Source organism: Schistocerca serialis, chromosome 5 (genome assembly GCF_023864345.2).
Source record: "Schistocerca serialis cubense isolate TAMUIC-IGC-003099 chromosome 5, iqSchSeri2.2, whole genome shotgun sequence".
Lineage (NCBI taxonomy): Eukaryota > Metazoa > Arthropoda > Insecta > Orthoptera > Acrididae > Schistocerca > Schistocerca serialis.
In genome coordinates this window covers 333,448,919-333,475,178 of record NC_064642.1, presented here as the reverse complement: position 1 = coordinate 333,475,178, position 26,260 = coordinate 333,448,919, and positions in this window count along the sequence as shown.

The window sequence follows — 26,260 nt, the reverse complement described above, 5'->3', positions numbered from 1 at the left end:
ACGGTGTATGTTTAACCTATGTTACAGTGTTGTGATGCAGTATTAGATTTACTATTATTTTCCTTACATAACAGATGAAACGAAATAAGAGATTAAAAAATTATAAAAAATTGCTTAGAGGAGTGACTGAAATTTTGCCACTCTTCTGAGTAATTAAGAAATGTGTGTACCCCCAACTGTCTGCATCTGGTACTATCCCACGCAAGAGTGTGTGTAAATTTTCGAAATGTTTGCGAATTGTGTAACTGTTGCAGGGCGTGGGTACCAGCCCGTTATTCACCTATTCGGTTGTGGGAAACCACCTAAAAACTACATACATGGTCACCAGCACCATGGACCTAGTCGTTAATCCGCTGGGTGCTTTCCATTCGGATCTGGCGCACATGCCCGAAACGCAGAAGGTCATGCACTAACGCGTGTGTGTGTCCGGGCTGGTTAATATAAAAAAAATTGAATTAAAAACAAGTACCTTATTGATTGTGTTTGGTATAGGTAGTTGAATGTGAATGTGCAAATCCAAATCAAAACATGAGAACCTTTTTTCACGAAATGGCGACTGTCAAATATGTCGGAGCACTTCGCGGAAAATGTTAAATCTGGAATAAAGGAGAACACAGGTACGCTATTGGGCACACTTACATCTCAGCACCCGACAAGAATCACGAACAGTTCAGTATGTAATAGAGGAAGTGAGACGCAAATAAAACTTTAATACGACCTTCTCAATAGAATGATGGTCCGTCTTTCAAACGCAACACAGCAGCGATTCCGCTCGCCATGGGTTCAGCGAGCCCTTGTTGGATTTCTGGAGATATGTGCTACTTCCAGAGGTATATAGTGCCAGGTGTCTACGCACAGGAGACGCAATTCCCGCGAAATACGGGCCACTGCTTTGTGCATGCGGAGCAGGTGTCCTACAGTGTTCCATCAGGTTCAGATCACGCTAATTTGGTCTACTTTCCTTACCGCGTCTTCTGCCCGCAAATGGCACCAGTCAGCATTCAGTCTCACGGTGCTCAGTGGCCGTAATTTTAAACAGTAATAAGTATCGATCACAATTTTTTAAAATTAAAAATAATGGATCACATGTCAATGGTAACCAGTTTCGATCATTTCTAGACCATCATCTGACTAAGTATCTGGAACGCAAAATTAATTCTCTAAGCAGAATTATTTTTTATATTCCAGAGAAACCATCTAAGGGAATTATTTCTTCGAATTCCTTACAAACTTTATAAGGAAAATCTTTTTTTATACCAGAGGAAAATTATTTTTCTGCGTTCCAGAGAACCCTCTAAGGGTAATTAGTTTTTCTGAGTTACAGGTAACCTTCTAAGTATTTTTTTCTCAGAAACATGATTTGATGATGATCTAAGTATGATCAAAACCATTTAGCATTGACATCTGATTTTTAATTTTTAATTGAAATTGCGATCAAGGCTGATAACTATTTCAAATTATCTGATCTGATCGCTGCTTAATCCAAGTGCGATTGTACTTCTTGTAGGGGTACAATGCTGACGGTGACTCAAGCTGTATTGTCGGCAGGTTATTAATATGAGTGTCGCATTCAGGATCTGAAGTAAATACCAGACTGTGGCACACACACACACACACACACACACACACACACACACACACACATACAAAATAAAAGGAGAAACAGAAGGAACTAGTTACTGTGATCGGTATTTTGTTTCAGAGGTTATCGTAGTACAATTAACATATACTGTGAAACCACAAACCAAAATTTTCAAGATGCGGACGGTCGCATGTCGCGAACGCAGTGGAGGATGATGGCTGTTGACCCCGAAGAAATTCACTTACACCGCCGATGCCGTGAGCCTACTGGATAAAGCGAAGCGGTACTGTGAGTACGCTTCATGAATAACCGAGCTAACGGACATGTAGAAACTTTTTATTTCGATTGCTTTTCAATGTGTCACACTTCCTCGTCCTCTCTGTACATTTGCAGCATCTATGACGGGATGCTGTGTGAATGTGTTGGGCTTAGAAAGGTGAAGAGCTGTTTAAAAGGACTCAGTAGATTCGGTAGGCTTCTGAAAAGAGGAACTAGGGAAGCTAAACACAGAGTTTGCTCGAGGCATTTCAGGAAGATCGGTTCTGAGGAATGTAGAGGGTGGAGACTGCCCTTCAGCCAATGGCAACGTGGCATTTCGAACAACGACCGGGGTGGCCGGTCGGTAGCGTGGGGGGCAGGGGGTAGCCGGGAGGTGCTGCGGAGAGGACGCAATTTTTTTTGGTTGATCTCATTTTGTCCTCTATTGTTCGTAGAATTTGTTCGGGGTGGACGTCCGATGACGCCCGTTTAAGTTCTTCGTTGATCCGTTCACTCAGTTTTTTATTGCAGAGAGTAGCTAACCCTCTGACCGAACACGCTGAGCTACCGTGCCGGCTCTCCATCTGGAAGGTGATAAGACGTGAAATGCAATATATCATAGTAGATACAATTCGCGAACCGACTTCCCCTCTTTCGCTCGTCTCACGGACGTACTTGAAAACTGTGTGCTGAAGCATCTCTGTGGGTAGCATCCCAGTTCTGCGCGGTCGCGCTTGTGGAATAATTTATGTAGTAGCGGCATTTCGCGTAGTTCTTCGTGGGGTGCTTAAGCATGGCGACGTATGGAAGGGTTGTGACTGGTGTGTGATAATGAATTCCCTTCAACTTCCCTATAGTGAGACAATTCATCGGCTGATAATACGAGACCAATTAGCGATTTCAGTACTTGTCAGCACCGATAACACACACATCAAAAAAAGTTTTGCATCACCCAGGTTCCCAGAACTCCTGAAGACTGACGTGGATATTTTATCACAGACCCAGTTCCTTTGACTCTTCAGAATGTCACTATACCCGCCCAAAGACATAAACAATCATGCATGAGCAGCACCTATTAGACGGAGGGGGTCCACAGCCAATCAGTTCCAGTCACTCCACCAGGAAGGAGGTACACGGCTCGTGTTGTCTGCACTTTGTAAGGTACCTCTTACGTGAGGAAGATATTTTTACCAGTTTTAATAAATTATTGTCTCTTATTGATGTATTCACGATAGTTAGGAAGAGCTGTAGTCCGTAGCCGGCCATGAGTCGGAGAGCATTTCCAACGCTGGCTGGCTAGGTGACGAAGCGCGTGCTGGGGTGGGGCTCGGCGCTGGACCGTAGCAACAAGCGTCAGCCTGGGAAATATACATGACGGGAAGTACCGCCATCTTGTCGCCAAAGTCACCGATTTTGTTTATTTATATTTAATAATTAAAGTCATTTATGACAATATGAATACTAGGAGGAGCCTCTGGATGTTTAAAACTATTTATCATAATTTTGCATCGTTAAAATTCACACCCGTTCATTAACAAATGCCACAAATTAATTACGAACTTGATTGGAAATTCACGAACTGTGACGAAACTAGTATGAGATACGGACTGCGCGCCAAAGTCGGCAGTCGGCGTTAAGAGCTCTTCCTGTCTTGTTCGATGGTAGCCATGCTCTCGGTTACCAGTAGTTTGTGTCATGAGTGTTTCATTAGTGATCTAATAGGAATAAAAGTGATATAACGGTATTCTGAATGTTAATTTAGAAAAAATAGATACCCCAAAGTTGATCGACAGCAATTTCAGATAATTAACTTCCACCGACATCCAATGCACCAATGAAGAATCTGCACGGGACGACATTTACGAGAGCTGCACCGCGAACAGGTACGAGGAAATCCGACGACACGAGCCACCAAGGCGGATCAAGGAAGGTCCGACTTACACTCGCAAATTCCGGGTGGAAATGCTGACCAGTTATACTGTACGTCACACATGAGCTGAGTAATAACTGTATCAGTTTAGAAGCGAGGGGATCTCACAACTTCAGCCATGCCTAGAGGCTCAAAACCGCGGTTCGATAGCGTCCGCATTGTTTCTTTGTGCCAGGAAGGGCTCTCCACAAGAGAAGTGTCCAGGCGTCTCGGAGTGAACGAAAGCGATGTTGTTCGGACATGGAGGAGATGCAGAGAGACAGGAACTGTCGATGACATGCCTCGCTCAGGCCGCCCAAGGGCCACTACTGCAGTGGATGACCGCTACCTACGGAGGAACCCTGACAGCAACGCCACCATGTTGAATAATGTTTTTCGTGCAGCCACAGGACGTCGTGTTACGACTCAAATTGTGCCCAGTGGGCTGCATGATGCGCAGCTTCACTTCCGAAGTCCATGGCAACGTCCATCTTTGCAACCACGACACCATACAGCGCGGCACAGATTGCCCCAACAACATGCCGAATGGACTGCTCAGGATTGGCATCACCTTCCCTTCACCGATGACTGTCGCATATGCCTTCAACCACAAAATCATCGGAGACGTGTTTGGAGGCAACCCGGTCAGGCTGAACGCCTTAGACACATTGTCCAGCAAGTACAGGATGGTGGAAGTTCTCTGCTGTTTTGGGGTGGCATTATGTGGGACCAACGTACACTGCTGGTGGTCATGGAAGGCGCCGTAACGGCTGTACGATACGTGGATGCCGTCATCCGACCGATAATGCAGCCATATCGGCAGCATATTGGCGAGACATTCTTCTTCATGGTCGACAGTTTGCGCCCCCATCGTCTACATCTTGTGAATAATTTCCTTCAGGATAACGACATCGCTTTACTAGAGTGGCCAGCATGTTCTCCAGACATGAATCCTATGCCTGGGATAGATTGAAAAGGGCTGCTTGTGGACGACGCGGCCCACCAACCACTTTGAGGGATAGTATGTCACGACGAATACAGGCATGCATCAATGCAAGAGGACGTCCTACTGGGTATTAGAGGTACCGGAGTGTACAGCAGTCTGGACCACCACCTCTGAAGGCCTCGCTGTATGGTGGTATAGCATGCAATGTATGGTTTTCATGAGCAATAAAAATGGCGGAAATGATGTTTACGTTGATCTCTATTCCAATTTTCTGTTCACGTCCCAAAACTCTCGGAACCGAGGTGATGCGAAACCTTTTCGATGTGTGTAGTATGGACCTGTGAATCTAGATTATGTTCAATTACAACATCTAAATCTGTAATAAAATTTCAGTCACTTAAAAGAGAAAAAAGCACAGTTGGAATTTTCACACAATTACCTCTCGTCTCCCAAAGCTCAAATCCATAAATGTAATAGTAAGAACCTCCTTATTACCTTAATAAATAAATCCAAATCAACTAGCATTCCCACTTTTGATAACCCAGTAGAAATATGGGCATAGGCCTGAAAAAAATGCTTTTGGTTACCGGCCCCGGTACTGAGTACGTTGGTTTTGTGTGTGTGTGTTTTGTTATCCGTTTCGTGCACTAGTGTTTTATCTGTAATTAAAAAATCAGGGTCGTACCTACACGAAATATTATCACTCACATTCAACCACAGCATCCAATAGGGGAAATAAGAATACTTTCTGATAGCAGTATGTGCACTAAACAACGCAGGCAAACAGAACAGGCCAGCAACGCAAATAAGAAAGACGGTTACCACGCAAAAGTTTTTCCTGTCTCTTGGTGGATCGTGCTTATTTAATCATGACTCTGTGAAAGAAGCAGTTACTAGCCCGTTATCACTACGATGTGGCTACAAAATAGCGATCCCACGAATATTAATTTTTGTTTTCGTGTCTCAGTGGAACTTCGTCACTGGTTGACCCCCTAGTTATTTGTCTTCGTTCCCGCACAATTTCACCCAAGGTAACCCAGTAACGAGCAACAGGTCTTAATCCTTTTTGACGTCAAGAGAGTTATCGCGCTGACTGGGCAACCACTTAGCTTTATCCATCACAACGCACTGAACACTGACACCGTTTGTCAAAGTCACATGACATAAATACATATGCCGACCGTTGTAAAAGCTGCGTGAGTGGCAGGCCGTCAGCATAGACAGTTTCAAGATATAACCTCTCGCTAGAAATACCGTTTTTTATTTTCTTACTTTTAAAACTTTCGTTAATAGTAATGCTGTTTAAAATTATGGCAGCAAGCACAGTACAAGATAGAGATGAGGTGCCCCACATCGCGAAATAGAAAGTGAAGAAGGGAACAGTAAGTTGGTACAGAGAATGAACAACACAGCGAGAAAATGTTGGGACTCATTTCTGAAGGCATTTTACGGTTGAAATCGAGTGTCTGTTGTCCGGTGACAAATGAGACACGTGGAAGTACGAAAAATACCACTGAAAATAATATGCTGTACATCTTCTTCCATTTCGTCTAAGGGTAATGAACGGCATTACCCATGTAATAACTGCAGAAAACTACGGCAGGTAGAATCTTTGCATGTGGGAATATCGTACATCTTGCATATTTGTGATCTCTTACTCTGTGAATTTTCTCGTCGAAGTCCGCTCACGTCTCTGAAGCATTCATACCAGGGCCAGATGTGGAAACCGAATGGCACAGAACGTCTGTACATTACTCAGAGAGAAGGGGTTTATTTCTGAGCTATAGCTATCCATTCTAATTTGTTATACTGTGACAATGAGAATCCATTTAAAACATGAGAGAAATTTTTATACTGTAACAAAATTCGAAGTTAGACTAGTCAGACTTTAGATTTATTGCATGTTGTTTAACAGCTTCGCAACGCTGGATTTATTTAGCGTCAGATGAAGGTGGGAAGATATTTCTTCTGATCGCTCGAACATTTATTGGGTAACAGAAAAGTTTTACTCTTTCTGTGGATGGAATAACACTGATTGAGACCTATGATCATTGTTTTACCCACGAACCGAAGTAGACTACTGTCAGAACCTCTACAGTAAAATTTCCAAATCGTTGATTCCACATAGATCATTTATAAACTTTTATTTGCAAATTTTTTCGAGGGAACAGTGAGCTGCAAAAATTTGTGATAAATAAATTTCACAACAAACGAGCAAATATTTTAGAATCCATAACAGCAGTCGCAAATTGTTAATATTTTACTTATTTGGTTGCTGTCATCTACATGTGGTTCCAGATGATTGCAGATCTGCTCGGGTTGGTGTCCTATATAGGTTAGTCTCCACTTCCCTCACGCCTCAACCTCCACTCCGACCCTGTCGCTGTACGTGCAGCTACGTCGATGGGAGGAGGCGGTGGAGGTCTGCGAACTGTGGTCTCCAGGTCCCCGGCTGCGGACAAGCTCGTTTCGGAAATATTTCGCTTTTCCCCGACTCCATGCAGGGTTCCACGCCTCGCTCAATTGTAGGCAGTTATTTTTGTTGATTACACCTTCTTGTATCGTAATTTTAATTGCGTCCTCAGTCACACAATTTCAGAAGGAGGACGACTGTCTAAGTATTTTGCTTTTATTGTAATCTACAGTATGGTCAGATATTTTACTATGAACGGCACGACTAATTTGGTGGTCTAGCGCCGGCCGCGGTGGTCTAGCGGTTCTAGGCGCTCAGTACGGAACCGCGCGACTGCTACGGTCGCAGGTTCGAATCCTGCCTCGGGCATGGATGCGTGTGATGTTCTTAGGTTAGTTAGGTTTAAGTAGTTCTAAGTTCTAGGGGACTGATGACCACAGCAGTTAAGTCCCATAGTGCTCACAGCCATTTGAACCATTTGGTGGTCTAGCGTAATTCAGTTCACCATCTACGTTGCGGCACCTCTTATCTGCCGTGTGTCCAGCTTCCCCAGTGTATGCATTGCCGCAAGGCATGGAATTTGGTAGACACCTGATTTGCGAAGGCCTGAATCATCCTTTACTGGACCTATTAGTGTCGAGGTCTTAAGGGGTGGACGAAATATATACAGTTGAAATGGTGTCACCGCTTGATCTTTCTCCTGTTGTCTAGGTACACGTCATCTAAACACACTCCTTATCTGCTTGTTGCTGTACTTATTCTTTCGGAATATTATCTACTGGAGCTTCAGCCCTTCTGGAAGGTAGTCTTGGTCACAGATAGATCGCTCCCTGTTCCACTTCCATAGTCAGTTGTATGACGAGGTGGAGCGAGTTGACCTGACACAGAAATTCAGAAAATCATCCAAGCTGCCGGCCGTTGTGGCCGAGCGGTTTTAGGCACTTCAGTCCGGAGCCGCGCTGCTGCTACGGTCGCCGGTTCGAATCCTGTCTCGGGCATGGATGTGTGCGATGTCCTTAGGTCAGTTACGTTTAAGTAGTTCTAAATGTACGGGACCGATGACCTCAGATGTTAAGTCCCATAGTGCTCAGAGCCATTTGAACCATCCAAGCTGTCCCTTCCTTGAGGTCAACCGACTCATAAGTCATCCAGGTAACGGTAGAAATAGATTGGTTTTAACTGAGCTTGTACGAGGGTCTTATTTTCGAAATCTTGCATGCACGAATTCACTACAACCGGTGACAGAGGACACTTCATGGTAACACTGGCCGTCTGTTCGCAATAATTTCCATCGAACAGGAAGTAAGTTGAGGTGGACACTAGCATGAAAAGTCTCGTCAAATTGTTGTCGAATTTCTTGCCCATGAGTTAACCAGAAAAACCAGAGCGTTCGCGCTTAGTGAGGTCCACACCCATTGGCCGGTTGCGCGGAGACTGATGTCAGCAATTTGCAGGTCTTCACCACCAACCCCCAACGCGGCGGCTGCATGGACAAGGACAAGAGTAGAGTGGTGGAGGGGGTAATGGCCAACCTTTATAGGAAACCGACACGAGCAGAGCAACAACAGGTATCAGCAGAAACCAAAAATGAAAACGTGAAACAGAATAACTTCACTACAAATTCTTGAAAAGAGCAGCCCGCTTTCTCCAAAAGAGGAAGAAGAGAAATAAAAAATAAAAAAGTAAAAGAAATTTCTGGGTAATAGTCATAATGAAGCACCTAAAGACGGCAACATATCTGTTTACCGAAATATAGTGGAGAACTAACGATGTGATCTTGACGAACATACGAGAAATACACCAAACATTTAAGTTTCTTTAGTATTCGTTGCTACACCATTAGAGGGGGACACTGAACTATGGTATGAGATACTCCAAAAACGAGTAAATATTAATTACAATGATACTACAGGCTCTGAAATATTAGACAAAAAAGAAGTATTAATTAAGTAATGTCTTAAGTATCTTTGTGAACTAATTTTATCTGGACCAACTCCAGAAACCCATCGCCCGTGAACTCACAGTAGACGAAACACGAATTACTAGCTTAAAAATCAGATTTCTGCATCGTGAGGAACTAGTTACTCCTAATCTGTAACCACTATTAATAAAGCATGAACTGTAAGTGATATATTGGTCTGTGTTACCAGTTTTGTCTCACAAAAAGGTCATTACAGTGTTCTAACATTGACGTAAATACGAAATGTGGAGTCAGAATTGGTCATGGACTCAAATAAATCGGGGCTCTGCGTAAACATCTGATAATGTGGCTGTTTTTTGTTTTAAATTTTAACGATAATAATTGGGTTTAAATTTCGTATGATTTCTGTGTTCCTAGGTACGATTTAAAAAAAAGTATTCATTGAATGAAACAAAGTTTTCTCTTTTTTAAAAAGATTTACTGATTTTCAAAATAAACAAGGCGTTCCGTCATGGCACAAGAATTCTCAGAGCTTGGGTGACCCCAGAAATAAACCAACTCCTACTAGAAACCAAGGGCGCCCAGCCCATAAACGGGGTTGACGTGTGGCCGCACCCCATCCTCGCCCGTTATTTTACAGCTTGTATTTGATAATACAGAGCTTTTAGCTGCCCCGTTGATACACAATAAGCTTCTATACGTCTTAAACGTCGACCGTATAAATACATCTTTTCACAAGTGTGTTCATCCTTTGAGCATTTATTCTCCTTTCAAACATTCGAAAAGCAGGAATGAATTTCTGGCAGTGTAGTAGGCTTTTGTGGCGCAGTTAAATCGTGTATCCCTCCATAGAACCGAATAACTCGGATGTGAGTGCTTAGTAATTCTTTACAATACGACATCGGTGAATATGGTCTGTAAGGTTAAATCAAATACCAGTCACACAGTACAGCGCTACTTTACTTCTGCGAGTCTCCTTGTCGAAGTTTTCCTTATTTGTGCTCGCGGACGACACGAATCACTATTGTGACGTCAGTAACAGTTATCAGTCTTTGTAGCTGATGTCACGAACGATCGACATCGTTTGAGAAGATATGTACCACTACTGCCGTGAACGACTCTTCTTGAAACGTTACTGTTAGTTACCAAAAATTATTTTCCGCAGTATTTTCTCACATATATTTTGCTACAGTGCGCCCGAAGAGATATATTCCACGCTGTTATCTCCATACATTGATTATAAATACACTCCTGGAAATGGAAAAAAGAACACATTGATACCGGTGTGTCAGACCCACCATACTTGCTCCGGACACTGCGAGAGGGCTGTACAAGCAATGTTCACACGCACGGCACAGCGGACACACCAGGAACCGCGGTGTTGGCCGTCGAATGGCGCTAGCTGCGCAGCATTTGTGCACCGCCGCCGTCAGTTTGCCGTGGCATACGGAGCTCCATCGCAGTCTTTAACACTGGTAGCATGCCGCGACAGCGTGGACGTGAACCGTATGTGCAGTTGACGGACTTTGAGCGAGGGCGTATAGTGGGCATGCGGGAGGGCGGGTGGACGTACCGCGGAATTGCTCAACACGTGGGGCGTGAGGTCTCCACAGTACATCGATGTTGTCGCCAGTGGTCGGCGGAAGGTGCACGTGCCCGTCGACCTGGGACCGGACCGCAGCGACGCACGGATGCACGCCAAGACCGTAGGATCCGACGCAGTGCCGTAGGGGACCGCACCGCCACTTCCCAGCAAATTAGGGACACTGTTGCTCCTGGGGTATCGGCGAGGACCATTCGCAACCGTCTCCATGAAGCTGGGCTACGGTCCCGCACACCGTTAGGCCGTCTTCCGCTCACGCCCCAACATCGTGCAGCCCGCCTCCAGTGGTGTCGTGACAGGCGTGAATGGAGGGACGAATGGAGACGTGTCGTCTTCAGCGATGAGAGTCGCTTCTGCCTTGGTGCCAATGATGGTCGTATGCGTGTTTGGCGCCGTGCAGGTGAGCGCCACAACCAGGACTGCATACGACCGAGGCACACAGGGCCAACACCCGGCATCATGGTGTGGGGAGCGATCTCCTACACTGGCCGTACACCACTGGTGATCGTCGAGGGGACACTGAATAGTGCACGGTACATCCAAACCGTCATCGAACCCATCGTTCTACCATTCCTAGACCGGCAAGGGAACTTGCTGTTCCAACAGGACAATGCACGTCCGCATGTATCCCGTGCCACCCAACGTGCTCTAGAAGGTGTAAGTCAACTACCCTGGCCAGCAAGATCTCCGGATCTGTCCCCCATTGAGCATGTTTGGGACTGGATGAAGCGTCGTCTCACGCGGTCTGCACGTCCAGCACGAACGCTGGTCCAACTGAGGCGCCAGGTGGAAATGGCATGGCAAGCCGTTCCACAGGACTACATCCAGCATCTCTACGATCGTCTCCATGGGAGAATAGCAGCCTGCATTGCTGCGAAAGGTGGATATACACTGTACTAGTGCCGACATTGTGCATGCTCTGTTGCCTGTGTCTATGTGCCTGTGGTTCTGTCAGTGTGATCATGTGATGTATCTGACCCCAGGAATGTGTCAATAAAGTTTCCCCTTCCTGGGACAATGAATTCACGGTGTTCTTATTTCAATTTCCAGGAGTGTATTATGTTCCAGAGCAGGAAACTTTTCCCTCTAGAAATCAATTAATAACGATGCGATTTTGTCATATGATGACATGGTTGGAGACCGTGCCTTTATTTGAAGGCAAATGTTGATGGTGTTGAGACAGCAACAAGCCACAAATTTATTTTAAGTTCCTTTATTCAAAGGATATCGTTACCGGTTTAGAATCATTACGATTCGTCGTCAGTCGGCTTTCATGCTTTCATTACAACATGTGCTGCGTTTTGTACTGATTAGTTATCCTAAAATATAAATAATACATAATCATAAGCACGCCACAATGATGGTCGAGTTACAGATTTGCTTTGGGATGTGACTCATGTGAAACCGACATTTCACGCGAGTCACATCCCAATGCAAATATGTAACTACCATCTTTGTGACGTGCTTATAATTATGTATTATTTATATTTTAGGATAACTAACCAGTAAAAAACGCAGCACATGTTGTAATGAAAGCATGAAAGCCGACTGACGGTGAATCGTAATGATTCTAAACCGGTAACGATATCCTTTGAATAAAGGAACTTAAAATAAATTTGTGGCTCGTTGCTGTCTCAACACCATCAACATTTAAACTGATAACAATGTGCTTATCGTAATCTGATTGTACACTGTCTTCTGAGCTTTTCCAGTTAATGACTCCTCTACACCCCAAAAGTACCTCCCATTCCCCTCCCATTTTGTCAATCACATTGCTCTTGCAGGCAGATTTCCTCAATGTCTCATCCCGATAAGCCCCAAAATGTCGTGTTTCAGTATGCATCGGGGCGATTCAGCCTTGTCTCACTAGGTGACCACAGCCAAGAAAGCCACGGGTTTTACACTCACGGAACTTCCCCGTGGAAATTCGATTGTATTTGTGATATAACGCTGAGGTTGAATCTACAGTGTAGCGAGGGCTTGTCTCAAGATGGCAGTAGTACCTCCAGAACCAGTACTTGAAACCTGATGTTTCTCTTTTGGGCAAATGCTCTTGACTTCTGAGTTACTACAGCACGAGTCACAGAACAACGTAGACCTGATTTACACTAAAGTATTACACAGTTTACGAAATGTTCGTAAAATGACTGATTCAATTCATAGGTATAATACTGCGGCTTTTCTTCAATCGGGAAGTGTGTAGGAATTATTTTAAACTGTCTGTTTGCTGTCTGTTCACATATTCCCAGTCCTGGACGCTCATGGAATAGCGTAATTCCGATCCAGGTGAAATTACCAACGACAGGGACGTAACATTTGAATCGCCAGAACATGCTCAATGGATTATTAAATTGAAACTTACAATTACGTAGCCTGATATTGATATCTGGCTGCGTGCTAAAATCACTTCTTCCCTTAGCGATCGTAAGATTCAACTTTCAAAGAATAAATGTTCTATATCATTTTGCTAAATAATTTTTAAACTGAAACTAAATGGTGCAGTAATTAATAATCACAGATCAGATTCCCAGTTCTTGATTAAAACACACGTACCTTTAACATACACATCAGAACAATTAAACTCTTGTACTATACATTAAATATATTCCTAGAAAAATATTACGAGCACTGCATCTCGTATTTCCCTGTATGAGTTTTAAATATTTCAGTTTAGTTCAAGATTCAGTGCAATAAAACGACTCAACTGACGCAACACAGAGCATTATGTGAGACCTCGAATTACACAACGCTACGACTGACGAATAACAACAAACAATGTTCATTTAACATCTTGATAGGCAGCAGAGGCGCCTCGATGCCCCAAGGTGGCCACTTTATTGTTGCCCCGTTGTAACCGCTCACGCAGTCCTGGCCGAATAGTACATTCCTCAGGGCCCAGTGCTTTGGGCTGCTGCGTGGCTGTAACGCAGCAAGTTATTACGAGATGACAACATTCGTTACTGTAAGGCACGCGGCCGTCTAGTGCGGTGGCTGCAGGATGGCTATGTTTTTTTTCTTGTTTTTTTTTTTCACTTTGCTCACAGCACAGCTGACGCTGCCTACCCTGAGAACTGCATAGCGTAATATTCAGTCGATACGAAGATTCATACCCTCTACGAACCTAAATAATCCATATTAGCTATTATCCGATTTTGTTCAAATTTGTTACACAGCCTTTTGTTATTAATGGAATGATGCTGTCAAAATTTCAGATTTTTATTTATTATAGTTGCGAAGACAAAGAGAATTACCTAAAACTCCTAAAACCTACTCTTGCTTTTTAAAACCAAGTTAGGAACAATAACAGATCGACTTTCCTTATAATTTGAAGCCATTCCAAAGTTATCAGTGCATAAAATCAATTAATTACAATTTTCTATTAAAACTTTATTCACTGTGCATTACCCAATAGAAAAATCGGTGAAAATCACTATTCGACTATATATTGTGCCACGTGAGTGCCTGAGAATGATTGAGAGAGTGTATGCGGGACATAAGTTAAAATTTAATATTTCATTTTACGTAAAATCTTGTACAAACGATTCAGGTGTCGTATGTCGGCGTGTGCTTCCTTTGTATAAAACTAGCCAGAATGGAAGTTAGAGGCGGACTAAGTTTATTTATCAATTTGAAGAATATTCCGCACTTCATTTATTTTGATTAAACAAAATACAAGAATTTGAAGTTTTGCTGACATTAATTACCACCAAAAAAGAAAAAACTCAGACGACCGACCCCGCCCCGCCGCAGTGGCGTCGCGAACATTCCTTTTTCTAAAATATGTTCCAGAAGAAATTAGCACATGGTTAATACCCCGCTTCTGATTAAAGGGTGTTCGAAAATTCCCGTTACAGACTTGTAGGGTTTGTAGAGGGGAGTCCATACGTAATATTTTGAACAGAAACCCTTGTCCGGAAACATACTGTTTGCGTGCTACAGCCGATTGAAAACATGTGATTCTCGAGTTTCTCCCGGCGTATTTGATAGTCAAAATATCCACGGGTGTGCTGCCGGTCTATAGTGTCCAACGGGCACAATATTTCGGCGATAATACATGTCGCCATCATCAGGTGAACTGACGGACTGAGCTCCTGTGAACGTGCCGGCACGGAGATCCGTACGCTATGGCTGCTCAGAGGGAACTGGTTTCGGTCGCGGCGGCGGCCGATTTAAATACCCTCCGCCCGCTGCGCGCTCCCTCCGCCGTCCGCGCCCCGCGCCACGGTCGCGCGGTGGAACAGATTGCGACGGCGTCTGAGATGACGTCGGAGTGATGGCTCTGTCCGCCGTGGTCGTCACAACTATACGTTTGCTCGATTTACTCTTTATTAACCCGATCGCTGGTTCCCAAGCCTTGCTAAGATTATAGCCACAGTCACGGTTTATGAGGTCGTCATTGGTGCGAATTTCGATGGCCTCTCTAACAACGCTGTCCCAGTATCTCGACGTCTGTACCAGAATCCTCGTGCGGTCATATTCCATGGCGTGATTTTCCGACAAACAATGTTCAGCGACCGCCGACTTGCTCGGATACATCAGTCGAGTGTGCCTCTGGTGTTCACGGCATCGATCCTCGACGGTACGCATCGTCTGACCAATATACGACTTGCCACATTGACACGGAATCTGGTATACGCCGGCCTTCCTCAAACCGAGGTCATCTTTGGCGCTCCCCACCAGTGCACGAGTTTTATTTGGAGGACAAAACACAGTTCCGACCCGGTGTTTCTTCAGAATGCGAGCGATTTTCCCCGAGAGTGCGCCTGTGTATTGAATAAATGCAGTGCCTACCTCCTCCCTCGTGACTTCATCCATCTCAAGAGGTTGTGCTGCAGTGGTTGGGCGGAGAGACCGTTGAAAACATGTTTGCTACGTAGTTTTGTAGCAGGGTAATCGTAGTGGGAGGTGCTTACGTCGAACTGACCGATCTCATTTAACTTCTGTCCTACATCTCTGACCTCGTTCGAACGTCATTCACATGTCTCCGGGAGTTTGAGCTACATCGTTGGATACACGTTTGCAGACTACACCGACATGACCCTTCTGTATGCGAAACCCACGGTAATGAAAGAACTATTAGTCGCCATTATCAAGACCGTTATGCACAATGTCCGACTCCATCGCATACCCTTGTCGCCGCAATTACCCAACGCAGTAGGGAAAGGGGTACATTCTCCGTCAGCAGGAGTGACTGTGGTGCCCGATGGAGACGCCGCACACCCGAACTGGAAGAAGCCATACTGTATCACTTTGAAGAGAACCCGCCAACGAGAACACGAGCAATTGCGCGTAGAATGGATCTTTCTCCCAGCACCGTCTGGTATGTTGTGGATGAGCAGCAACTACATCCATACCACCTCCAACATTGCATACCACCTCTAATACTCACAGACACAGGATGGACGTCAAATGACGTCACCGAATCTGACGTAAGCACCCGCCACCATGACTACCCTGTTGCAAACCTACCTAGGAAACGTGTCTTCAAAAGGCTGTAGCAAGGAAACAGTATGTTTCCGGAAATGCGTTCCTGTTCAAAATATTACGTACTCACTCCTCTCTACAAATGACAGCAACGCCCTGGCCTGCGCTGCCTGCGACCGCCATGCAGCAGCGTTGGTCAGTCGCTGCTGGAGTACTTGCTGGTTATTCTTCGTGGTTTACTGTCCCTGTTAATACATATTGCTAATCTGAGTAACGCGCTATTCATTTGATATCGATCTGTCTCATGGAGACGTAAAATTCTATTTACAAAATCATTTTGCTTGTAATGGGAAACAAACAGACGCTTTCCGGAAATTAAAAATCATGGTTTGGGAGCGTATCTGATGTTATTAGAGTGAGTAGAAAATCGAGTCAAATTTACAAAGAACTTAACAGAATCAGCTTACCTATCGGTGTGGCGTTGGGTCCCCTCTGGTCTGGATGCATCCATTGATTACGTAGATGAGGTTGTCACAAAGTTGTTGTATCTTCTTCTGAGAGAAACTGGCCTACAACTGTTGTCACTGGTCCCTGAAATTCTGGATACCCGCACTGGGACGAAATTGACGTCCGAGCTGGTCGCACATGTTCCATCGGGAAGAGATTTTGGGATGTTGTCACCCACAGAAGTACCTCAACATCATGCAGACAGGGAGACATGTGGCATGTGTAGATATGTAATTTCCTGTTGAACAGTGGCACCATGATATTGTCGCATGAGAGATAATACACGAGGGTGCAGAATGTCTACGATGCACAGTTGTGCCGTCAGAGTTTCCTTAGTCACTACCAGCCGTGACCTAAGTCATACCCCATGGCTCCACACACCACGACGCCAGGAGTAACGCTCCTTCAAAACACTGGAGGAATGAGACCTCTCCCATATCGCTGCCTTCCCCGCTGGCGATGGTCGTCCGAGGTACTGCCGAGCTACGACTCATCGATGAACACAACGCGACGCCATTCGCCAGTATTCCATGTTCATGGGTCACGACACCCCACCAAACGCTGCCATTTATGTTTTGTTAACGGCAGCCCACGCTTTGGACGGTAATTCCTTAGTCTCGGTGCTTTTAGTTTCGGACCAATGATGCGAGATGCCACAGAATGTTGAAGCGGGTCCGTTACTTGTTCTCAGATGGCAGGCCCAGATGTGTGAGGGTTTCGATGTTCTCAGTGCACAGCGTGGCGATCCTCCGTTGGCCGATCATACTTCGTCTAGGGGAAGTTAGACGACGAATATCCCTGACCTCACGTTCCTATGCAGTCCAACATCGGGCCAAGGTCACATCCGAAAGCTACGCAAATCTGAATATTGTGCGATTCGACCAGCCGTCCCAGTGGAACTCTGTCCGGGTTGTTGATAATGCTGTATCATACTAGTACGCGTTATCACCCTGTCCTTCACAGTGATTACTTAACATCTGACGCTGTTCATGGCGCTTACACATCCTACCACGCCTCGTAACACCTCTGAACGCCAATGCAGTCTCGTAGCCACTCTACCTGTTACTGAGAATTGTATCTCTAATAATTTTCGTACCTGTCGATAGAATGTACGTGTACGAAGTTACATTGACATCCGACTATGTTTTCTGGGTATATGTAGGTACAAAAGGATTGAACTTGAAGCTACTCCTATTTGAAGCGATCCTGGAAATACGATCCATTTAAATATTTGTAAGCAATTTTGTACGATTATAATTTTGGTAGCAAAAAGGCAAGCTAGAAATCTGTACTTCATTACACAGTGGGCAGGAGACTGAGGAAATGTCTGGATACAGTGTTTTATTTTATCTCTTTTGTCACAATTCCTTCATTCCGTCCCTTACCTCCTGGCAGGTGTATGAATGAATGAAACAAAGTATGCGTTCATAAAGCTAGAAAATGACTAGCCAAAGACGTGTAGAAGGTGGTGGCGTACAAAGATAGAGTAGAAAGGAAGTTGAGCGAACAGGCTAGCAGAGGCTTCGGGCTGTATCTGTAGTCGAGAGGGAGTGAAGCTGGTCCGCCAGTGAGGGCTATACTCCGCCCTAGTTTCTGAAAGAGGGGTACGTTGGCATCCAGTTGGGCTTGGTCGTCACTGTTACCGGAAGCTGTAGTGTGCAGTCGTCTCCACGCAGGATATTGGTTTGGAAAGCCAGTCCTGTAGAAAAGTGGGCTGCACCACCGATCAGGGTAGAAACGTGTATATTAAAGTCAATGTTTACTGCGAAATATCAGAAGATGGTGTAATTTTCATAATTTTGATCTTTTAGCTAGTTAGGACTTGGTAACTTAATGTGGTGGAGGCCCTAAGGATAAAGTTAATCTGAATGTCCAATAAGAAAAAGCAGAAATATAATGTTTCATTCTGATGCATGGTTATGTGAGGTTTTTTATCAAATTTAACAATATTTTATTTGTGTAGTAGTTATACATGTGTTTGTTGCGAATACTGTGCTTTTTTGTGTTCGTGGCTTACAGTGTGGAATTTCTAATTTAGTTGTGGACTTCAGGTGTGTATTAAACGGGTGGAAACTTTGTCGAAGTATCGATTCAGGACCAGTTTTCGTATTTTTGCAGTTTTCCTTGCAATGTGGTGATGTTCAATGTATCACAGCACGTGGTTGTAACGAAAATTCAATTTCGGTATTTTTTGAGCGTTTAGCTGAGCTCAGAGTCGTGTAGAATAATTTCGAAGAAATTTTATTTGGATTTAGAAGTAGCTGTCTTTTGGGATCGAGGACTTGTACCGAGAGAGGTGGCGCAGTGGTTAGCACACTGGACGACGGTTCAATCCCGCGTCCGGCCATCCTGATTTAGGTTTTCCGTGATTTTCCTAGATCACGTCAGACAAATGTCGGAATGATTTCTTTGAAAGGGCACGATCAATTTTCTTCCCCATCCTTCCCTAATCCGAGCTTGTGCTCCGTTTCTAATGACCTCGTTGTCGACGAGACGTTAAACACTAATCTCCTCCTCCGAGGGCATGTACATTTCGTGCCAAGTGCGGTAAACACGGCACACTATAGTTGGTGCTCATTAAAATGCTTGTCGGCTATTGTGTTACGTCTATTAGGATGTGGATGCATGATGAAAATGAATTTGAGGATTATATGTGTTTTTAGAAGTATTTTCTTTGTGGTACGTTTTGATACGATGTGTTTGGCCATGTGTATGCTGGCTAATGTATATGGAAGAATAAAAGCTTAGATCTTGTCAGAATACGTGGGAGCAGAAATCATATTTAATACTCAGTTATAAATTTTGATGCATTTCTGATTGTTCTGTGTAAATTATGGTTTGGTTTAGTTGTATTTTATTCAGGCAGATGCAGATTAGCCCATATCTATGGCAGCTTGCTTCACCGCTGCCTATCCGTTATGAGCGTTATGAGAGAAATACAAATGCTGAGTATGCTTGATTATTTAATTATGAGTTACAAATGTGATAGGCTGGGTGGTAAATTCTCATGATCATAAGCCACAGTAGGTAGGTTTCAGGAAAGCATTTAAATAAGATAAATTAACTTCGTTCATTTTTTGAAAGAAAATGTAAAGTTCAGTTCTACAGTGCATCTGGTAGTCTCATTTGTTTGGCGTCTCACTTACTAATGATTAAACGATAGTGCGTAGCCCGCAGCTCGTGGTCGTGCGGTAGCGTTCTCGCTTCCCACGCCCGGGTTCCCGGGTTCGATTCCGGGCGGGGTCAGGGATTTTCTCTGCCTCGTGATGGCTGGGTGTTGTGTGATGTCCTTAGGTTAGTTAGGTTTAAGTAGTTGTAAGTTCTAGGGGACTGATGACCATAGATGTTAAGTCCCATAGTGCTCAGAGCCATTTGAATCATTTTGATAGTGCGTAATGAAAAGAGTGCTCTGGATGATAATGTAAGACGAATGATGATAGAACTTTTGTTATTTTGTTGCCATTCCTATCTACCGCATCCCGACAACGTGGCAAAAGTAAATTTAGTTTAGGAGACGAATTAAAGGCGCAGTTGTGCATTAGCAAACTGTTTTATGATGGATATTTGTGTAAAAGATTAGTCTATATTATTTTCGTGAATACGAGAGCAATGTCTTACTAGTGTTTTATTGTAGGAGCATCTGAAAATTGTTCTGAAGATGAAACTGGCCTACAGTGAGAGATAAATAAATACTTCTGTCGGCAGTTATAGTCTTAGAGGAACAGAGGAGGGATGCTATCAGTGGGCCACCGGAGAAAACGTGTAATTAAATCCTCAGATATTGTAATAAATATTTTATTCTCAGCGTAACTAGAACCTTATCTTTTTCAATTCACTGTGGTAAGCCCAGAAGTCACAAATATTTGCTCTTAATGAAATATTCGAAAAATAGGAGCGTGACTCGTCGGCTCAAACACAGCCACTGTTTTCCTTCATTGGAGCACGCAGTTTTCATGAACGTGCTATACTGTGCCAGCTGTTAAATACTACACGTATCAAAATAAGTGTCAATATAGTTCTTTTTATATATAGTGTGGCCGGAAATTCCCGTTACGAACTTCTAGGACATGTAGAGGGTAGTGAGTACGCAACATTTTGAATAGGAACCCATGCCCGGAAGCGTATCGTTTCCGTTCTACGACAGTTTCAGTTCAGATGTGTACCTCGCCAACGTCTGCTTAGGGCAAGAGAAACGTCTCTTTCCATCCAAGCTCACGCGTCCCGCATACTTAGTCTTCCTACGACACGCAATGGATCCGTTCTTGGAAGCTGCGCCATTGAATGTCCGTCAGGAAATGTGGTTTCAGCATGATGGAGCACCACCTCACTTTTCACTGGCTCTCCGGAGACACCTCAGGAGACGGTATGGTGAAAGATTGATAGGCCGTTGTAGTCCAACCGCGTGACCGCCACTATCGCGGGATTTAACCCCTATGGATACTTCTTGTGGGGTCGTATGAAGACCCTTATTTATGAGACACCTGTAGAAACAGAGGAGGTCTGCTGGCACGAGTTCTGGCCGCTGCACAAGACATTGAAGAGACACCAGGTGGGATGGAGAGAGTGTACCAGAACATGCTGCGGAGGTACAATGTGCGTAACAACGTTGGTGGTCGCCACATCGAGCCGCTGTTGCAATGCATCGGTACGTTGCGGCTGGTGCAATAGATGCGTTCTTCTTGTTGCTGACTAAAATAAACCATACGACGTAAATTGTAATGCAAATGAGTAATTAATAACGGAAGTTAGTAACGGGAATTTCCGACCACCCTATATATATATATATATATATATATATATATATATATATATATGTGTGTGTGTGTGTGTGTGTGTGTGTGTGATCTGAAACTGAAGAACATTTAATCGGAACCGAGGTGGCTATGAGTAAAAATGTGACCTTACAAGGTGAGAAAACGGAACGTTTGACAAATTATCGATAGTCTTACAAACTATGACAAAACATGTAATGAAATTCGTTACATACATTTTTTTCATAGTGGCCTGCCTAGGGGTAAGATTAGACGAAATTGGAGATGGTTCATTAAAGGCAAATGGCACTGCATCGCGTAACAATACAACGTCTCCGTCCACAGTGGATGTGACAAAGTAGTAGAAACTGCTCGTACTCTCCAGTGAGGGTTGGAGAAATTTAATCACTATCCCTTACGAGTAAGATGTTTGAATCATTAATACCAGTCAAGTGCAAAAATATCGTGCAAAGCCTACCTTTTTTCACTGTTATTCATTGTCTTTGTGGAAGAACTCACAGCTAAGTTGGAGAACTTTTTGGCAAGACGGGGTACATTCCGTAACCGGTAGTATGCGCATATTGTCAACACCCACAGAGAAATCTAGCCAGCACATCGAAGGAGTCGACCCTTCAATAGCGGCCTTCCCCTAATGCTATTAAAAAAATATGTGAAGGCAATGGAACAAAAATGAAATAATTTTCGAAATTTATTTGCTTCTGTTTTTCATACACAAAATACTAAGAACCTGTCTGCTGGTGAGGATAAGTTTCCTTTACGTTTTCAGATGTAATGATGGACCTAGAGACGTGTGAATCGAATTTTACGGCGTACCTTTGGAAACCTCCATTCGTCAAAGCTTTTTCCATCCCCAACTTCCAACTGCAACTCCACACAAAACAGATAAACAGTACACCGTCTGGCAGAAGTAACCCGGCGCGGCTGCCGTAGCTAATGAGCCAGTTAATAGACAGTGCGGGGGAGGGGGCGGTTTCGCAATCTCAGCGCCCCCACTAATTGCCCCCGGCGCCGGCGGTGTCACCGCTGCGCGCCACGCCGCTGATTAATGCGGACTGTTGTGCAAAGTGCCGGGGGCGCGGATCCCCGCCTATCGCCTGCGTCCATCTGGGCTATTCATCTCGGCAGCACCTCAGCACGGCACGGCTCCGCACGATTGTCGCCGCAGATACGCCGAGGTGCTCTGCGCGGGACTGGTGGGACTCCATACGTCACGGCGCCGCGCTCTCCCGCTACTATTTATCCCTCACGAGCGCCCCCGTTCGCTGCGAGATTTATTTGTCGGTGTCTCGTAGTACATAACTGCCTGCCTGTAGCGGCTCCGGCAGCGCAGCCTAACCTCCCCATAGCTCAAAGTCGATAGCTCACGAGCGCTACTGTAGAGTATCGCAGAGTTGCCCCATCATCGATACGCTTCTCACAGACGTCCCGGATGCTCCGGTAACTGTGACGTTTCTCGTTTTCTCAGGATGTTCTTTAGGTGTACCTGCTGGTCCCTTATATTATCGCTTTGGTGGGTAGCCCTTGAAGCAATCCTTGCTTTATCTGACGCAGTGGTCGCCCCAATCAAGTATTCGTGCGGTCCTTGGCTCTCAGCTGTATTTTATAACAGTATGCATCTAGTAACCGACAGCCAGATCCATAAACGTCAACTAACGTTATGAGCTTCTTGAGAGTATACTTTTCCAGCTCGGCAACAGACAAAATACATACAGCGAAAGTAATATTTTTATGTGTGCTTGATTTTAACTGACGTTGGCGAATTCGGCGGTGGGCTAAGAAAAGATGGCCGCTTACCTCAGTGGCAAAGGGATTAGAGGATGTGAGAAGTGCAGTGTTTTCTTGTTTGGCTTTCAGAATTGACACTCACTGACATATATACTTCGTACCGTTGAGCTATTTTAGTATAAATTTCAAACGGAGGCAATATGAACTCGTGATTGCAAGTACCATGACGGTATGGGAAAACTAGACTGCCGATCCCGTCTCTGACAGAGTACAATGTCTGCCGCTTATAAATACGTATATCGAGGAGCTCGATCTGTCTTCATTGCGTTGCGAGGGACACGTAGTTCCTAAATCGGTCACCTGTTGTATGAAGCCAACCTGCCGAAGAGCGGCAGCTGTTCGTTGTGTACAGAAAGAAACGGAAAGTATTGGTTCAGGTTGTCTTACAGACGACGAAATCTTTTGCGATTTGCAGCGAGATTTTGTTCATAATGACAGTGAAGATGACGATATCGACGATTCAGATGGTAGCCCTGACTTTGCGCAAGAAGAATTTTCAAACTTGAAGTAACTGTCTCTCGTTTTGATTTCGTTAGAGTTCGCAGACATGCCGTGTTCTTTCCTGATGTTTCCTCATTTGCCGGCCGGTGTGGTCGAGTGGTTCTAGACGCTACAGTGTGGAACCGCGTGACCGCTCCGGTCGCAGGTTCGAATCCTGCATCGGGCATGGATGTGTGTGCTGTCCTTAGGTTAATTAGGTTTAAGTAGTTCTAAGTTCTATGGGAATGATGACCTCAGAAGTTAGGTCCCATAGTGCTCAGAGCCATTTGAACCATTTCCTCATTTTTTTTAACCGTCAGACACTCTAAGGAAAGACGCTATATGCCGATATAGGGTGTATAGAACATCCATTTCTAAGAAGCCTTTATTAAAGCATATCACACAAAAATTAGAATGTGAAAGAAATACGTAACAGTTTATATATACGTAATGTAAAAGTAGTTTCAACCTTTCATAAAAGGTTAATATCACAGTTACGTGTTCGCTAGTGTAATGCATTTAAAAAAATTTGAAATACGGTACAAACTGCCGGCATTGTAAGAAACTACAAGATTTACATCGCCGGTAGTCAGAGTTAACTGATCACCAACTTACACCGACAGCCTAACACCACCTCGTCAGGCAGTTATAGTGTCTCTTCTTTGGGTTCGCTGAGGATGGCAGCAATCTGAAACAGACAACATTCGACACGAAGTGTTCGAATGCTGCCGACTTTTAACGATCATTACTTGGGGGACCGGCAGCCGATTTATCCCGTCTTTATTATACCTAGTCCACTGGGGTCTCTTTACGTACTAATTTGTGTAAATTACCAGTTAATAAGATCAGTACGTATGCGGCCCGAGATATCGTCCCACAGTCAGTATTATTTGACATTCGCATACTTCCAGAGCAATTAGAATTTGACATTTTTTTAAAGAATCAAACTTTTGGCCGCTCCAATATTGTCCTCCATCTCTTCTTGGTACGGTTAGTTTTCTCTCCCTACGCGTGTACTACACCCAATATGTTTTCTCTCTACTGCTCCTCGTTGCACACAGTTCCTGGATGATATAGTAAATGTCCAAATAAACATCCCTATCTGCTGGTGATGGTTTTTCAATTAATTCCTTCCTCGCCTATTCTTTTTATTACTGTTTCCTTTTGTAATTTGTATGTCCACTAAATTTTTCACGCCGGCCGCGGTGGCCGTGCGGTTCCAGGCGCTTCAGTCCGGAACCGCGTGACTGCTACGGTCGCAGGTTCGAATCCTGCCTCGGTTAGTCAGGTTTAAGTAGTTATAAGTTCTAGAGGACTGGTGACGTAAAATGTTAAGTCCCATAGTGCTCAGAGCCATTTGAACCATTTTTTTTTAATTTTTCACAATTCTCAACTGCACCACACCTTATTTGCTTCCAGTTCCTACGTCCTGTAATTTTTAGCATTTCACATTTCACTTCCATACAATGTTGATCACAGACATACAGTTTAAGCAAATTTTTCCACTATTATTTTTATTTTTAATACTGAACCTCATTAGGTCTCTTATATTAAGGAAATCTTTCTTTGTCTTCATATTTGCGTTTCTAATATCTGTATTGCTTCAGTTACGTTGAGTAATGATGTTAATAACAAAAGAGTATTATTTCACTTCCTCTACGACTCTGTTGGTGCAAATTTTGATATTAAGCAATTGCTCTTCTTCTTTGTATTATCCAACATCCAACATCACCATCTTGGCTTTGTCTTTTCATAGCACGTATTTAGTCAAAGGGTCCTGTCCATACGACTAATCAAGTCTTCCGAGTATTTTTTCCTTTCGACTAGAATATCTTGAAAGATGGTTGCAGGCCTATATCCGCAGTCTCCTGGAGAGATCGACCGCCACGCCATGGATAGCTGTCTTTGCAAAGCTCAGAATATAGTCAGAGGTTGCTGATGTGACATGACGTCAAGGGACTCCATCCGAGGGTGGAAGGAGAACTGAATAGAACACAATGTAGCATGTGGTGGTTCATACGGATAATCTACACGCATCTAGTTCAAAAACTGTGATATCAGCAAATGAAGCTTAAGACGTTTGCACTCGAGCCACAGTGAGCTCATTTTATCACGATCTGATTTTGATCTATTTTGGTTTCTCTTCTTAGCACGCGAGTTCCCTCTGTGTTCGTTCCGATAACGTGTGACCTAGTCAGCAAATACGAGCTCCTCTTCGTATTGCTAACGTTGTTAATTAACTTAGTAATTATCTTCCATTATTTAGTATTATTCAAGTGTTAGTTGGGTCTTCAGCTTACGTTGTCGTTTTAGTAGTCTGATTATATACAACAGCTGTCGATTATGCATGTTTGAAAAGTTTTCCATCTTAGGTTGCAACATAAAATCGAGCTTGAAGCCTGTGACCATTTGTAAAACCCCTCGTGTATTATATGTAAGACCCTGAATCAGAAAATTGATTACAATACAGAAAAATTCCTAAATATATACAAGCGAGGTTACTGTACACAAACGGATTAATAAACAGAGTGAAATGGTAAGACCCTGGCAGTGAGTCATAAAGGGGGGGGATCTGCATAACATAAAAATTAAAATATTTAAGGTGCCAACAGAAACACGGTTTTAATAACCATATTAATTTATTCAAATAAAACACAAAA